This window comes from Macrosteles quadrilineatus, unplaced genomic scaffold (assembly GCF_028750875.1).
Source record: "Macrosteles quadrilineatus isolate MER2022 unplaced genomic scaffold, UCM_ALF_1.0 Scaffold_8__2_contigs__length_117827958, whole genome shotgun sequence".
NCBI lineage: Eukaryota > Metazoa > Arthropoda > Insecta > Hemiptera > Cicadellidae > Macrosteles > Macrosteles quadrilineatus.
This window is the reverse complement of record NW_026542601.1, coordinates 51,064,629-51,083,586: the sequence shown is the minus strand read 5'-3', so window position 1 is coordinate 51,083,586 and position 18,958 is coordinate 51,064,629.

Sequence of the window (18,958 nt, the reverse complement as noted above, 5' to 3'; positions counted from 1 at the left end):
CGTTGATTAATTATTAGTAAAATAACATCGTCCGACTCCCTATTCTTGTTGAAGAATCATTTCAACTTTTTAAGACGCATTTTTTTAAATATGTCAGCAATAATTTAATAATAACTTTTGTTTAGGTACTAAGCAGTTTCTTCTTTTGTACACAATTCCTATCAGAAACAAGTATTGTACACAACTGTATTAGGATCTCAAAACGCATTCACCTTTTCCTAAATTAGCAACGATGCGTTTACATTATAAGTATATTCAAACATGAAAGTTAAATCAAACATAATATCAATATAATGAAACACCCACGAACCAAACTTTGAACTTAGAAGGTATTATTACTGGATGAGATACTCAGGCATGCATTAACTTGTGTGTGTAATCCACACCGTGGTTTGGCTAATGCAAACTTACACATTCTATAGTGTTATAGTTCCAAAGTTGCACTGTTAATTATCACTCTGATAAATGTAATTTTACTTGGTTTTAGCGGATTTCCCTATAGGGAAGTATCTATTACTGCAGGTCTCATGGTAAGACCTAGGCCCGGGACCGATTTACTTTTTCATGTTGATGCAAAAGCAAAAACAAAATCCAAATTCATGAAAAATCAGACAACTCGGGGAAGAATTGTGTTTGCTGAATGTATCCTAACACGTTCGGTATGTTTCTTTGGTCGGCCAGAGGAATCGAAAATATTTTTAATCCCAACATATTTTGTATAGTATAAGGCTGAAGCTAAGCGTGAAGTAGGGGTCTAATATTACATAGTCCTGTTGATGAGCAACAATAATGAAGTATACAAATTTAAATTTTATAAAAATGTTTATACGGACTGGAAATGAAAACATCTTGGATTTAAAATGTTTCCGCCCAAACGCTTTTTTGTTTAAGTTTTTAAATAGTTATGCTGCCTGAATAAAATGTTATAATCACTTCCAAATTATCATTAAAAAATCATTGAAGTTTAGAAATTAATTATGAAGAGTGGTCGATGTATTTGTATGCCATAAAATCGTATAAAGTCAAGATAAAAGACAAGTAAGATGCAAAGCTAAGTAATGGATTAAAAATGCTTACAACAGTTTATTATTAATTATATTATTAACATTATTCGTAATAAATAATTAATAACTAATTATGTCAGAGAAATACGTATATGTCTTGTATCTGTTGGATGATTGCATGTGTATCTCAGATATGTTCAATATCACATTAGGCTGACAGTAATGAACACATATGGTACAATCTACTCGACATGTTCATACAAGCAACCATAATGGAAGTTTATTGAATGAAGATGTATTGAAGTTCCTTCAAATGGAATGTTACACTAAAAATACAAATCAATGTATCCATACTACATGGAACAAATAAAGTCATACTTTAAAAACTATGTTTTTTAATTTTCCTGAACAGAATAAATTTGAAGATTGATGAAATTAGCATACGAGTTTATTTTGTGTGAATGTTGGTGAAGTATTCTTTGTTGAAACCAAAATAAAGATGATTGAGGGTGCAAAAGAGTGTTTTCATTAACACATTAATGTGTTTCGAGATCATTAACGCCACTGTTCACGAGATGGTAATTCCAAAATAGTCTATATTCGCTAAAGAATGCGCTGTAATACTCTGTTGTATTATCGCCATAAAAAATTAAACGCACAGGATTGTTAAAAAAACAACGCTTAAACAAGGTCCTTATAATAGGCTTAAAAAAAATATTTTACTACTAAAATATTTTTTTTTGTATTTAATAGCACCGTATTATTTGCCACTGTTCCTAAACAGATTTTTGGCCCTAGTTAAAGATGTTAAAACGTCACTTTTATGTACATTAAACAAGTTTGAACTACTGACATAATCCGTACTATTAAAGAAATAAGCTCTAAATATTAAGGTTAAGAACTGAACAAAGTGAACAAGCCTAAAACTAATTGACGCCGTGATAAATCAAAGGTAGCCTAAAACGTGAAAAACTGAAACAATAATTATACACAGACCTTGGAATAAGGGTTGTGTATTGGTGTATTGGGGATCAACATAGGATATGTTAAACTTAGCATTTGTTAATCCAAATAGTTAACAACTCACCAGTAAATACCGATTAGAAACAAAAGTTACTGAGTGTTGATCGGTTAATCCAAAAGTTTATGTAAAATCCACCCCAATTACTCTAAAGTTACTGTACACAATGTTTAACTAAGTCATAAGACACAAGTGGCTGATATTGAACCAGAAATTTAAGAATATCGTACCAATAAAACGTTGTCTCCCTCGTGCTGAAGCTTTACGTACAAAACAACCCTATAACCTATAAGCATAACAATGATTCTGCAACATGTTACCATTGGTGATATTGTTTTGGCCTCCAAGTAAAACCTAAAAAACATGACAAGAAACAAAGTAAACGAATAACTACATTATATAATTAAGATAAATAGAGTCACTTTATGTCAATTTGATTGTGCAATTTATATAGAATCCATTATTCTAGTCACACAATGATTGCAGAAAAAGAATTGATCAATCTAAATCAATCTGCAGTACAATACACGTAGGAATGGAATGAAACCATGGATGGTCCTTAGTAGTGTACCTATTAGGAAATGTAGAGGTGTTATTGAAATATCTGACCTACTTTTATCGGTAAAATTTAAATATAGTGCATCTTAATAACAAGAACTTTTCTCAGATATATACATTACATGGAATGCGCTATATGATACATGATACACTAGTTGCTGGCTAGTTTCATTAATAAATCCCAATTAGGCCTTCGATTCTAACTGCCATTGAGGGAATCGGTCCATTTAACTCTTTCTTTGTTATTGTTTTCGATTAGTTGAAACGTTGATAAAGAGTTTATATTGGCTACTTGTATGGAACGACATAGAGCATGGAATTTGATAAGACCATCTGCTTTTTAATGTAGAAAAATATTATACGTTTCACACGTTTTAAGACGGTTGAATATGCCATGTGGCGTTTGGACATTTCATCGATTACTCTCCAGCCTCAAAATAAATATTTCTTTTAACAAATATTACTTACCAATCATACATAATAATCAAACTACAGTTACATCTTTATAAATTAAATTAGAGTTTTGTCTGTACATTGCTTAGAATCATCAATGTTTCGGCAATTTTTCCATTTCATACGATAGGAAAGTCGAAACGTGTGTCATCGCAATTTCTGTCTGTCTGTTACGCTCAATGTGGCATTTACTCTCTCTTCTCCAGGAAAAGGAGAAAAAAGATCATGATAAAACTATTTTGACGTATCTTCAACAAGTACGAAAAGGTTTTTTAATTACTTGAAACGTGTACGGTATGCGTTCATTGGAAATAAAATAACGAACACTCAAAAACCCATTTCTGTACGGTATTAGACTCATTTTGTACTAAGTTCTACCATACAAGTCAAGTGATCTATCAAAATTAACCTTTGAATATTTTACACATGACACAAAACTGTTAAATTTTTTATCTGTGATATTTAACTGTTTTAAAGAACTCCCCAATATTATCTCGAGTGCTTCAAGATTGCTCCCCTAATTGTATGGAACGAATGCACCATGACCTACAAAGTCGCCATTGAAGTATTGGACCAGGCATTGAAAGAGATTAGAAACAGCCCAACTGCAATGGGGTGGTAACTGTGATGTTTTCTGGCGAATACAGACAAACTCTGCCTGTTGTGAAATACTTTACATTGAAATGGCAACCATACGAGTAAGTAAGTATTTTAAGCCAAGTATGAATGGAGATGAGTGTAGTGCCGCGATCTTGTAGTCTTTTAGTGTCTAAGGCCGAATTGGGGGGGGGGGGCGAGGGAGGACTGACTAGATCGATGTATCTCTTAAGCGATCCACTTTGTGGCCAACCATAGAACGCGTCTCACTCACATTAAATATGAGAGCTGTTTGCACTGATCAACGTGAAGATGGATAATTCCCAGAGATTATAATCAAGGTTGGAGACGGAACATTAGAAAATATAAATGGGGTAATAATAGTCCCTCCTTCAGTTGGTGTTGTTGCCAGATCACAAGTGAACTGATGACCAGTGTATTTACAGGATTCCATGAACTATTTACCATGGGAAAGTGCCTGGCTCAGGGAACGTGCGATTCTGACACTTAAATTCGAGCAAACAACTCAGATTAACATGAAGTTGATGGCTCTCTTCTACAGCAAAGACCGTCCTTAGAGAATACGATGCTGTAAACTTCCCGCCAGAGTTCTTGACTCAGTATAAGCACTCGGGTTGCCTCCATAGAGCTCACTCTGAAGGTTGGAGCTCTAGTGATGCTGCTTAGAAACTTACATCCACCCAAATTGTGTAATGGAATGCGTCTTCGTATTCACAGTCCCCAGTGACACATCATTGTAGCAGAGATTCTCACGGGTTGTGGCGCTGGGGAATTGGTATTTATCCCAAGAATTGCATTAATTCATAGCAACTTCCCGTTTAAGTTCAAGCGGCTACAGTTCCCCGTCACATTTTCCTTCAAAATTACGATTAATAAACCACAAGACCAGACGTTGTCCACAGCCGGGGATGGGTGGAACTGAGCGGATCAGCATGCTTCTCTCATACCAATGAATACACTATTCATTGCTCATACGTTCCGAGTTTCAGAGTGAGATCCAGTAAAAGGCTCTTCATTCATGCTCCGGGCGGCCAGACTGCAAACGTAGTGTATACTCAGATAAACCATACACATCCTTTTTGTCAAAGATAGAAACCTTGGGTGAAAGAAGGGACAGATTTGCTATATATCATATTATAAATCATTGTTCAATAAATGTTCAATTGTAATAAAAAAAATCCATATCATTATCATTATGTTTAATAGTGTAAATGTCATTATTCTATTTTGTAATAACAGAAACATATTATATAGGCAATAGCCTCTATATTTTTAATAAAAAGTAAATATTGGAAGTAAAAGGACATATTAGGTGTATTAGTGTAAACTAGTGTAAAATTATACCCATTTTCAATAATTCATTGGGTTAAACAGCTGGCTTAAAAAGGCTAAATTATACAACGTTTCTTCCTCCAAAGTAAAGTTTGTATTTTTTGAAACCTAGAAGATCGGTAAATTACAGAAAAGAATTTATACAAACAGGTAAAATATAACGATAACAAACTTTTGAAATCTTGGGTTTAGATGCATAATCTATGCTAGTTCTTTGTGGACCCTGCCAGAAAAAAAAACAACCTCAATCAAACAAGTAGGTCCACAAACAATCGACCAATAAAGTTATGTCGAGTGTTCAAGAAAGAGATTTGGATTCATCGCATCATTAAACTACCATTCACAGATTTAAATATTTCTACAAGCTTCATTAGCTTCTTCAGATGGATATTTTCTCAACTCTAAACCTATTGAAAATTGAAAGACCCCATGTGTACCGATTGTATCGATATAAAATCCTCGTATCCCAATAACTCTATTATTTTTTAATAAATGTTATATATTTGAATACATCTTACTATCAAGTAATCGCGATCCTCCACTATATGAGTCCACTATAAGATAAGTGTTTGTTTTAGTATTAAGCCTTTTACTGTCACTTTTTACTTAACACACTTCTCATTCATGTTTATATTAATCGTCATAATCTGATTACAAGTTTTATTCACATAAGGACATTTTTACTTTTGAGACTGTATTACAAAATATCTTCTTGAGTTAGAAGTAATTCTTATGTTTATAATGAATATACACCCTACACACTAACATTTTGCACAATTACTCATCTTGACGTTGTCCAGAACATCGTTTCTGACAGATGTTGTACTTACTCAATGTCTCCCTTACCAACATTCACTACTACCGTTATTAATAGTCACAGCTACGATCATGTAATATCATTACAATAATCTCAATAATGTTACTTAACTGGCAAGTAATATTGAGTTATATATTACCAGCCTGTAATTTTCTAATAATATAGTTAAGTCACTTATCTTACATATTGCATATTTTATTACATTTTATATCACAAGTATATTTATGAACCCAAAATATTTCTACAGGTTTTAACAGTTAAAAAGATTTATTTTGAAAAATTGGTAATGCTTATAAAAATTAGGTTACGATAATTTTACCCCCAAAAAATATTTGCTGAGTGCTTGAAATCTCGTATTTACTCAACTCACGCTGCATCTGTGGCTGAATTATTATCATCTTACTACATATGCATTGAACTCTATCTAGGTTTTAATGCAATAATTATAAATCATGATTATTTTTTAACACTGTACTTTGATATCTTTCGAATGCAACCAAATAGTTGCAAATGTTTTGCAAGGCAAGGGTATAGCGGCTAGTATTGAATACAATTTAATCTTTACTCTACTTAATTGTTATAGCTTAAACGTGCATATAAAATTGGATTGTTCTAACAACATAAATGTGTATCTCTGTGTACCTCTCTGTGTATCTCTGTTTTACTTCGATTTCCTTACAATCAAACTACAAAATGGTATTTTATTTTAACTCGTGATTTGTAAACTTAAATCATCATACGTTCACATTGATTGCAATTATACACTAGAATCCTGGGTCCAATAACAAGAAGCTAAAAGTTTTATATTTGTTTGTTTATTTACTTGATAATGATTGAAAATCCCTCTCTATTTTCAATCCAGCCACACATACGTCATTTGTTTTTGTTGTACAATCATTGTACTGCCACTGTACTATCATTGTACAATCAACTGACAATAAAATAGAGCTACTTTGTGCTTACCATGAAAATAAATAAGATTATATAGATGCACAGATTGATCCATTTAACTAAATGTTTGACAAATACAATGGAACGCAGAGTGATTTAGTTTCTAAAAGTGTTTTCAAGGAAAGCAACCCATATAACTCTTGTCTTGTTAATTTAGTGTTTCCTATGTTAAAGCTCCGCAATCAAACTAAAAGGCCTTCAAAGCCTAAAAGATTGTTTACTACAAAACTTTGCCAATTTACAGTATACTAAATCGTGATAGTGCGGTCCTTTAAATGTGCAATTCCTATATAATGACAACGTATATCAAAAATATATGTTGTCTGTGAAAATTCATTTTTTTTTATTTATTACAATTGGAAAATTCTTAAAACTTAACAAAATAACTTTTTTTGTTTAAGGTTCATCGGAAACCATTGGAATCTTGGAAAGCTTCCCTATTTTGTAATTTGTTATTTACGGGGTAGCTAACTCGTCATTAACCAAGAGTTATCATTAACCAATTGTTGGAGTTTTTGTGAAATGATTATTTCTCTCTGATTGCTTTACCAGCGAATACTCCAAGTCACTTAACAAATGCTCCCCTTATATGCGCCCTTGAAAGGTAGAGCCTAACACCTTTCTTAATTTCTTAGAGTCCTTACCAAAATCTGGTTTCAACGATTTAAAAATAAAATAGTAATTTTCTGATAAACAAATTACATTTACAATTTATTCTGAAAAATATTTTTACATCATTTATATTCCCTAGTTTGTATGTTATGATATTAACCAGAGATGTAAGATCTGACTTGAATAACGGACGCTCTGAGCTGCCAATACCAATATTGTGTACAAACCGCGGGCCGTTGTGATGGATTGTTGAATGCCTGTTGTTTGTGTACTGTCAATAACTGTGGCTGTTATTAAAATGTTACAAAGACGAGAATGAAAACAAAGGTGGATTAAATCGACTCTAATCGTTTATATGTTAAATATTAATATGATCCATCAAGATTACTTTTTCATTCTTAATTTGTATTAAGTGTTGAATAATATTACCGTAGATTAAACTACACCTTTAAACTATTATATTACTCTCCAACAAAGTTACAGATTGAGGTAACATTATGTGAAGGATTGTCGGAAATATATAAATCTTTATTTTTCTTATTTTGTTTGATTGGTAGAATTAGATGTTATGGACTAATCCTAATTTTTCTTTCAGTGCTTGAAGGTTGATTTAAATAGTAACCGTTGATCTTTGTAGTGATACACATGGCTCATTATGTTTACTAATATTTACATTCCTCATAACAATAAAATTACATATTTTCTTATATATGCATACAGTAATATCTTTTATTTTTCATAAACTAACGTTTTGAGTTAAGATTTTAATAAAATCCTAATAAGCCATTAAGATGATATATATGAGCACTTGTGGAATTTAAAAAAAAAACTGTTTGAAAATTAGATTAAATACAGTGTGTGCATATTAAAAAATATCGAATAAAGTTAACATATTTAAAACTAAAACATAGCTTTCATAGGCTCATTGCATTCTTTATATGAAACTTATATGTCTTTGCAACAACTATAATATTTAAGTTCATATGACCACGAATACTATTAGTACGGATAAACTTGTCTAATCTCCATTCATTCTCATACTCGTTGGTCGAAATTGTATTGAGCCTTCTGAAAATAGCTGTGAGACGGGTCACAGTAGTTGACACCTCGTATGTATTCAAATAAGATGCACTGGACTGTATTGGGCTTTGGGCTGTCTGTATAAATCATATATGTATATTTACAGCTCTTCGCCTCTTACTTATACAAGTTTTAGTCCTACAGACAAATTAAATATTTTTGAAGATACAATTCTACGAATGTTTCAGGAGAATAAGGATAATATCAAAATAACCCTTACAATATGGTAACTAGCCTATTGTTCAAAACTGTATTTAACACAAACTATGTTGCTGTAAAAATTGTATAGTATGGTGAATGTAGGACTTACAGTGACTTAGAATCGAGTTTCAGTTTTGACAATCATTAAATCTAAGGCGCATATAACTAAATAATAAATGCAATAATGTGAAATAACGTACAAGTAAGCTTAAAAAATTACGAAGTTTCATGTCTTAATGAATGTGGATTAAAATATTACGATTTTCTCAACTAGATAATGTTAACATCTCCAAATATAATGATGTCTTAAATTCATAGAATAATTACATAATTTAGTTTTGGCAAGTCGCTAATGGTTATCTCTGTACCTAATCTACTTACATTAGGTGTTTTTTGAAATCGCTAATAAACCTTTACATCGAGGAGCCTTAATTGTGCTTTAGTTTTTATAAGAAGTGACTTTTATTGGGACGAAGAGTTCGGTAGAAATTTTAACTCGTAGTTGTAATAATAAATCATTCTACGTACTAAAATTGTATAGAAAATAAGAAATTTTAATCTTGGACACGTGCATCTCATTGAAAAGTAAACGCCATCTGGTGACGGTAAGAATTACAAAATAAGGAGTTGATACCAGAAATCAGCTCTCAAAACCTTGCATATCGAAACGTTTGCATACTTAGTGCTACTTTCTTACTTTAACGAAATTACTAATTTTACATCTTGGAAGAGTTAACCATTAATTTATCAGTCATAATATAACCAGTGAGTATTTAAACTATCAGATGGCGATTTGAAAATTTTAGAATATCCCTTCAAACATTGTGCCTCACATTAAAAAGAAAAATAACGAAACAGTAAATTAACCGATTCCCTCGATAACGGTTATTTTAATCTTTTGCGGCACAACTGGTGTTTTATTTTCTAGCGAAGAAAAAAAGGTCGGAGAAGAAACATGCGTCTTAGTACACATTCCATTCTTTAAATTACTTGGCTGAGTAGCCGAGTGGTTATAGTACTCACCTTCAAATCTGAAGGTCACTGGTTCGAATCCAAGCGATATCGTTTCCAGACTCAAATGCCATTCGTCATCGGGCTATGAATTGATGATGCTATCTAACAAAAATGTGGTGTTAGGTAGTAACAAGACCAGGGTTTGGACCGTTCCCGTTCAAAACTTAAAAATTTCCACTGGCGTAGGAACACATAAATAATAATAAAAAATAAGAAAAATAACTACGTGTGCTGTTTCAATGATAAAGTAATATATTTTAATCAAAGTATTAAAATGATCTTTACAAACTACGTAAGGAAACAAAAGGTATTTTCTTACTAAGACAAGTATTTAGGTATACCCACAAATTTTACATTTTTGTAATAGGCATTTCTTAGCTAAAGGTAATTTGAATACATGTTTCTGTCCGATATTTTTGAACTTAATATTATTGTTGTTTTTCAGTCATCTGAGAACTAACATCATTATGAATTTTGAAAAATTCACAAATTAAAATACATTTTAAAATCACCTTTAGATCCCTTAGTAATTCCGATCTCTGAATATATATTAAAAACTATGCAATTGATTGGTTTGCAATGGAATTTAAGGTATTTAAAAATTGATATTTTTTACGTCTTCATATAAAAGATTGGACTGTTTAATCATGTCACTTTGATTGTATTTGACACGTATATTGATAACTAACTTGTATCTGAATATAATATTGCACATGCAGTAGAGGTTGATCAAATCATTCCTAACACATTAGCAATGTATTTATTTTTGCATTGCTTTTTCGACATTTACTCTCTGACCCCCTAGAAAACCCACCAAAATACCTGTGGATTAAACCATAAAAAGAAAATTCAGGTTATAGTCAGCTAAGTCAGAGGAGTACAACCAATGAGTTCACAACCACGTATTTATCCCATATAAGTGAAGGAAAACTATGGGTCCAGTTTCAAATAAAAAACCAATAAAACATGTATGAGTTTCTCAAATATGCACTGTAATCCAGAAAAACTGAATATTTGAAAAATATTAGGCACCATTAATATACCAAACCATATATGTAGCGAATATTATTACATGATATTATGTCTTATCAAGAATTGAAATATAGTTTAAATTTTACACTATTGTTAAATTTGAAACTTTATCTTTCTATACACCCTATGGTTATGGTTCTAAATCCAACACTAATATTTAAAATAATAATAGGTAAGCATATGGAGTTCAAAGTAACAATGATTTGTTTATAAAGTCTGAATTCCAATGAAGTCCAAAGCTATTTTAATATTCCATTAGTATAGTCATGAATTGCTAATAGCTATCATCTAAATGGCTTGCGGTCATTTTCCATACCATCGGCAATTCAGAGTTTTATGATATACTAAGTTGTATAGGTCCTTTACAACACGCAGTCATATAAAACAGTACTAGCCTAGTAAACATTCTAAAAGGCGACATAGTTTAGTTCTTTGTTTCGTTACCATCCCAACTAAAAGGCATTAGTAGACATCGTTATTAGAACTAATAGTTAGGTTTTACAAGATTGTAGGCCTGATTTTTGACTGCTTGAGATATATTCATAAAAAAAACTGTTTGAGAGTAGATACAAAAGACCACGGCAAGAAGGCTTTGAAATGAAGTGACAACCTTTTTTAATATTATATAATCTATAAGTATAAAAGAGGATGTTGGTATATTTGGCAGTGATAAACTCAGACACCGCTGAACCGATTGCCACGAAACTTGGTACATACGTGTAGAATTTCATGGAATAGGTTTATACACCATCAATTTCGTGATCCGTCCAATCGGCTCCGCCCCAGTGGCTCTGGAGTTTCCCATGTTAACCTTATGAGAAATGGAATTAATGAATCTTAACAGCTGTTTCAATTAAAGTTGGTTGTTTCATCAAGTTGGTTCTGTTCTATGATGTTCAATAGCATTTAAGTTACAAGGATTACCAACAGGGTGCAGCACTATCATTTCTTTTACATTTATGACAACAGCTCATTTGCAACCAAAAGGTGAGTGAGCGTAGCGAACAACTTCAACCAGGACGTGATTGAGCCAAGCGAACGAGATCATCTTGAAAATTAAGAAGTTAAACGGGGCAAAGCCCGCGGGTTAAAGCTAGTTAAATATAAATAAAATATAATTTCATTTGAGATCCTCAGTTAAAATAAATTATTCAAATTAAAGTTGGAAATGAATTGTACATAATTGTCATGAATTTTTTTTTAAAATAATTGATCAATTGAATCTGTAAGTAATAACAAATAATAAAAATATAAATCTACATTTTTATAACAAAAATAGGAAAGTCTTCTCAATATAAAAGGAACATCAAAAATTCTTGAAAAAACTCATAAGCTCATTCATACTTTGTCGTGTATATTTTACTACAATAAAATGTTTTGTTTTAATACTTAATACTTAAACAATTTCATGGATTATCACATAATTACTTAGTTGAATTTAATCGAAAGCAATTAGTCCGATCTTGGCAGCAGCTTACGAAATTCCAGTTCAATTTTTTAAGAGTTTTGAAAGTGCTTATTTATGCTCAGCTCATTAAAACATAATGGCTCTTGACTCTAATTTGAGTCCAGTAAATGATGAAAATACTAAATAAGGTATTTTAATGATATAGAATAATGCCATAATGCTTTTATCTATGAAATATACAAACAAATAATTAAACAGAAATATTCGTTATGAAATATACCAATAAGCTTATGTTTGTATAAATTGCTTTAATGTTAAAAGAAAAAGAAAATAAAATAAATAGAAAAATCATTTTATAAAACTACTGCTATCACAAGTTGAAAGTCTTTAATGTATAGTATCCGTCAAGGCACATACACGCAAGGCACTACAGTTACGTAAACCTCTTATGTTTTCATCATATATCAATGCTATAAAGTTAAGCACCCTAATTATACTTAAAGATGAATCAAGCAGTATTAGTGAATATACAGTGTTATATAGCATGCTTTATAAACAGATAGAAGTATGAATGCAAAAAATGTTAACATTATTACTGAATTTTAATCGTAATACTGAAATATCAAATGATAAGGGTTTTATACATGTAACTGAGTGGAAAAAACCAGTTATTTATGTGACAAAATCTGCAAGATGTCTGAACAGGTATATAACTATTCTTTGTCAACGGGCATAAAGTTTAATCTACAAAGAAAATGTATCATATCAGATTAAGGTACATGAATTAATAACAAAAATGAGTACAGTAGATATTACATCCATCTAGGGTCACACAAATGTTAAAAAAACTAGGTTCAAATTCTAAAAGGATCCACCAATATTTTGAGAACGTGTAAGTTAAATTCCAAATACACAGGTTCGTTTTAATAACACAAAAATCCGATACTTGTCGAATTCAACAATCTCAAATTAACACTTCCAGTGATTTCATATTCTATTTACCTTCGGATTCATTAAGCTCTTCTGTTTACATACCACGTCTGATACGTCTGATATACAATGTAACTGCGTTCAAACAATTCATAAGTTTGTTGCAATGTTTATTAACTTATATATATAAAATAAATATTTTCGTATGAGGCACTCTTTCAGATATTTAAGTAACTGATTATCTCTAATTTAAGTGCATGTTAACATTAATAAAGGGACACTCGGTGATATGCTTCACATAAAATGGATTTATAGGAATTAATAAATTATAAATTTTAGATGAAATATGTTGACCAAAGAGAAAAACAATTAATAAAAAAATATAATGTGGCTACAAATAGTATGTGGCTACAACTGAGTTTTTAACCAGAACCTATGACTCAGGATACTATGGAGTGAATAACTGTCTAAATAATACAAAAAAGGTTTAATATTTAGAACGTGATAGTTCATCATCAGTATAGATAATTTTTGTTACTATTTACTTAAGTGGCTATAGTATGACAATGAATATTTCTATTTCTTCGAATTTTGTAATACGTCCGTCAAACAAGACAATTATACTAAAAAAATTCAATTTATAATCTATATTCTAACGGGTACATTATACATTTATCTTATTACAATACACTTTTCGTTATGCAAGATTAGCCATTAAACGTTTTCCAAAATACAATGATTTTTTTGCAAACTATACTTTGTTTTGCCATCGTTTAACGCAATGTCGTTCTACGAACATGATCTACAGACGGCTCCAGCAGCTTGTCTTTGTGACCATCTGCCGCTGACATGTCCAGCCATGTTTGGATATGTTCCTCTCAACGGTCTATAACCAACTGCCTGCTGGCATCATAGTGGACACACAAACATGTCAAAGTCCAGCTGCCTTTCAATGTCAAATACAAGCATCTACGATAAAAAAAAATAAAATAAAAACTACCACAGGAAACGTACTGTACACGTTAGACTCCAGGTGATTTAATGAATCCAGAACAGTGGTGATTTAATGCATCCTACGTAAAAAACATTTGAAACAGATCCACGTCAAATATAAAAAACATTAGTACGATGAGTTATTCATTCGTTAGCTTTGACAAAGCATATACATATTTTTGATTGAAGAACATATAGACATTTAATTAAATATATTACAAGGAGTCTATGAAGTTTGATATGTCTATTCACTAACAGGTAATTAGGTGCATGAAATACATTTCAAAAGGATTAAGTAGACAAGGTACTGATTTTACGCTTTGACTATTTAGTAACTAACAATTAATTGTGGAGTGAGACAACAATATCAATTTCAATAGGTATACTCAACTATATTATTACAACATGAATATTAACGTAGCTACTTTACTACTAATTTCAAAAAGGACACTAATACATTTTGGGTTGATAAAGTCAATTTTAACAGTACAAATACTTAATAGGTTTAAAGAAGCTTTACAAAAAACAGTTTTGATGGTTGTCAGTTGTTGGAGGTTTTTGAAGTGGTATAACTTTTAAAGTCGCATAACTTATAACGGTTTTTAACTTCGTCGGTAAAAAAGGTAGACACATTTTGAAATATTCATTGCAGACCTATACATTATAAGCGACATGAACATAGTATAAATGTTGAAAGAACGTTTGAAGAATTAACTAAACATAAAGTCAGAGTAATATTTTTCGAACATATCAAACATCTGCGGGCATTGCGTTATTCATATACCATTGAAATACTGTTTCAACAACTAATATTGGTTTTCGATCGGCAAATAAAGATTGGGAATCAATTAACATTTGTTTGCTCAGGGATTATATTGGCTTAACAAACACGGACATTTTATTAAAAGAATATATGTTCTGAAAAATGTATGAATATTCACAAATAAAATTGGATCTTTTTAAATATTTACCTAACAATTTGAAATGTACCCTTGGTTATAAATACACGTCACGGTACTATTAAACCAAAGAATTAATAGTATATTTCATACCTAGGGCCGAAAATGAGGTTTTGCCGGCTCGAGATAGTTTTTAACTTAAATCGATCGAGAGCTGCAAAACCATTTCGGTCCGTGGTACGAACGCTATTTTTCACCACACTATACCATATTACCACTATTCACCACTATAATAATGCACACTGATAGTCAATACAACTACATCTTTAAAGTTATGTGAAAAAATAATTTGAGGAATCAGCAAAAATAAAAATAAATAGTTGCTAGGCAACGGTGACAATAACACAATTCTATTGCAATGCTATGGATTTTGATTGTGTATTTAAAATGCATTCATGTTTTAAGTAAGTAAGGGGACAGCTGATTTTGCGGCCCCGGGCTATAAAAACCTGCTCGGTCTCCAAATTATGATGACAGCTGGCATGGCCAGCAAAACGCAACTTAAAAACATCATAGTGTGGTGAAAAAGCAATTACAGCATTACTCGGTCCTCCGATTGAACACAAGCTAAGTTCGATTCCATAAAAACCTAAATGTTCAGGTGAATAGTATATAATCAATGATGCACTTTGGTTTTCTCAATTCGCAAGACTTGAATATGCCTACATAATTGAATACGTCGTTGAAATTTCAAAGATTTTTTTACCTCTGCGAATTCGTTAGATCTATTGTGTGCGATTATAATGGTTTATTTATTTATTTAATCAACGGTCAACAGCATTCAAACCTAATTTTTTACCATTTCTTTATATCGTGACTTGACTAAGACAAATTGCAAAAAATAGGAAAAATATAAAAACTAGAACTCACTTTCAACTTTGTATTTTTTCCGATTTCAATCAAATGATTTAAAAACATTTTGAAACATTGATTTTGTACTTTATGTTGGTTTTCTGTATTTAAAGGTAAACAAACACGAAACCTCACTAGTAATCTAAATTAGAGCGAAACTAGACAAACTTTTCTGCACCACTTTGTTGACTTTGACAGCTTGGGAAATATCTTGTATTGAATCCAATACTATTTGGAATTAATTTAGAATACAGTACAATAAATCGTGACACTATATTAATCATGATATCGTCAATATACGTGATTCAATTGATTTGATATCACGGACGATTAAACATAAAAAAATGACAAAATAAGTGTTAACAAAAACCATCTTCTTTATTACATTAAAACAACAACTAAAACTCTTATTTGTTTTTAATAAAAAACAATTTAAAAACATCTGACTATATAATATTTTATCTATATAAGAAAACAGTCTTTTGGCAAGGAAATAAGAATATTATATTGAGGTGTTTTCTTTGTAAATGATTTATCATCGTACGTCAATCATCCCCCCCAAAACCCTCAATATATTTTAAATCTTCCTCTTTCTAGACCTTAAGTTATACACAGGTGATGCATTGTTATGGTCTTCTGCTTCTTGTTCATCATCTTCGGCTTGAGTTGCTTCACGGAGAGTTTGCGGAAGTAATTTCAACTCCGACATGTGTACCTTAATTGGTGGATCAGACCTCAAGAGGTACACTCCCTTCCCTAGCTTGTGTTCCACTTCAAAAGGTCCAAGCCATTTCCGTGCCATCCCTGCATGCACATTTTTAAGCTTACTACTCAAGGGATGGTTTCGCCGAAGAACCAACGTACCCGGTTTCAGGTCCTGCTCTTCAGGTACATCGTTTCTCTCAGCTTCCCTCCTCGAACTTTCTTCAGCTTGTCGATTCATATGTTTGATTTGTTTCACGTTTTCTTCATGCCATGCAGTCAAATTCATAGTTTTAGGAGAGTTTTCATGCATGAAGTTCCAATCCCCAGTTCTTTTTATTTCCCGACCAAGAAAAAGTTCTGCTGGGGAGAAGCCTGTGACGCGATTCACTCGCTGTCTGATGGCAAGGAGAGACTCATGCAAGTGTTGATCCCATTTGGTATGTTCTTTGTCAAACAAATGAATCCTAAACAGCTTCTTAAGCTCCTGATTTCTCCGTTCAGTAGGATTTGCCTGAGGGTGGTAGATTGGCGTTGTCCAGTGTTCAATAGCCCATTCATTTAGATTCCGTAACCATTGTTTTGACGTGAACGGACTGCCATTATCTGTGAGAAGACATCGTGGATAACCATAACGACTAAAGACCTCTGTTCGTAGGATCTGTAGAATTCTTCCCGACGTAGCTTCAGGAACGGCAAATGCTTCGACCCACCTGGTAAAAAGGTCTGTCACCACCAAAATTCCAGTCTTCCCTCGAGATGTTCTGGGATATGGTCCCATAAGATCTAGAGCAACAACCTCCCACGGCTGGTGTGGCCGACGTCCTCTCATGCTTGTACTAGCTTTTTGGTTGTTAGCCTTGGTACAGGCACAGATAGTGCAGGATTGGACGTAGTTCTTGATGTCCCGATGCATATTTACCCAGAAGAAACGACGCCGAATCGAAGTGTAGGTCTCGTCTTGTCCTGGATGGCCAGCTTCAGGGCTGTCGTGGTACTTCTCCAGAATCCTTATAGCCTGAGACTTTGGAACTACAATCACAGGAGAAGATTCTGATAGATGAGATTTGTACATAAGTAAACTGTCTTCCAAGCGAAGGTTCTTATAGCATGTCTTGAACTGGAATGGGACAGCTTCAGAATGAGTGTAACGTTTGGTTATCCAGGATTTCATTCTACTACAAGCTGCATCTTCATTCTGCCATTTCTTTACCAATTCCAAGTCAATGTCACAATTTTCCCGTTGTGCCACCATAAGAACAGGCTCAATCTGTCTTAACTTCTTTGGGACTGGAACTTCCCTCTCCATGAATTCTTTGGATATCTCACCACTGTCTACCGGGTTTCTTGACAAGCTATCAGCGGCTTGATTTAACTCTCCTGGGATGTGATTTATTTCAAAGTGAAAATCAGCCAACATTAAAGACCATCACATCAGTTTTGACTTGGTCCCAGATACTTTGTTTAACCACTGTAGCGATGAATTATCAGTGAATAATTTAAATTTTCTTCCCTCGAGATACCCCCTGAATTTTCCTACTGCCCACACTACCGCTAGAGCCTCCGTTTCAGCTGTACAATAGTTTTTCTCAGAAAGGGAAAGTTTCCTGCTTGCATATTCAATGATATCCTTGCCTCCTTCTATCCGCTCTTGAAAGAGAACAGCCCCAAGACCTACATTACTGGCATCTGTCTGTAAGCATATTTCCCGACTGGGGTCCAAATAAGCTAATCCCGGAGAGTCACAGATGGATCTCTCTATCTCCCTGAAGGCTTTCTCTTCCGTCTCGGTCCATTTAAAAGGTTTATTTTGATGAAGAAGGTCAGTTAGAGGTGAAACCTTGGATTCAAAATGAGGTACAAAACAACTGTACCAACCGCAAAGGCCCAAAAACTGTCGAACTTTACGCTTCGTACCAGGTCTTTCGTACTCTTCAATAGCCTTGTTTTTCTCAGTTTGCCTCTCTAATCCTTTGTCTGTTAACACATGACCCAAATATTCTACTGAGTTGGACGTAAAGTGACATTTCTTCACCTGACAGGTAAGTCCATGAATTTTCAATCTTTCTAATACTCTTGCCAAATGTTCCAAATGATCAGAAAATGTTTTGCTGTAAACTAGTATATCGTCCAAATAAACTTGACAAAATTCACCAACATAACCTGACAAAACTTTGTCCATCAGACGCATGAATGTTGCTGGGGCCTTTTTCAATCCAAAGGGCATAACACGGAATTGATATAGTCCCCTTGGTGTTGAAAAAGCTGTCATAGGCCGAGATGATTCTTCTACTTCTACTTGCCAATAGCCAGAATTCAAATCTAAAGTGCTAAATACTTTGGCCCCACTAACTTGCTTAATCAGATGTCGTAGATCAGGCATTGGGTAAGCATCAGCAATAGTTTTATTGTTGACTTGAC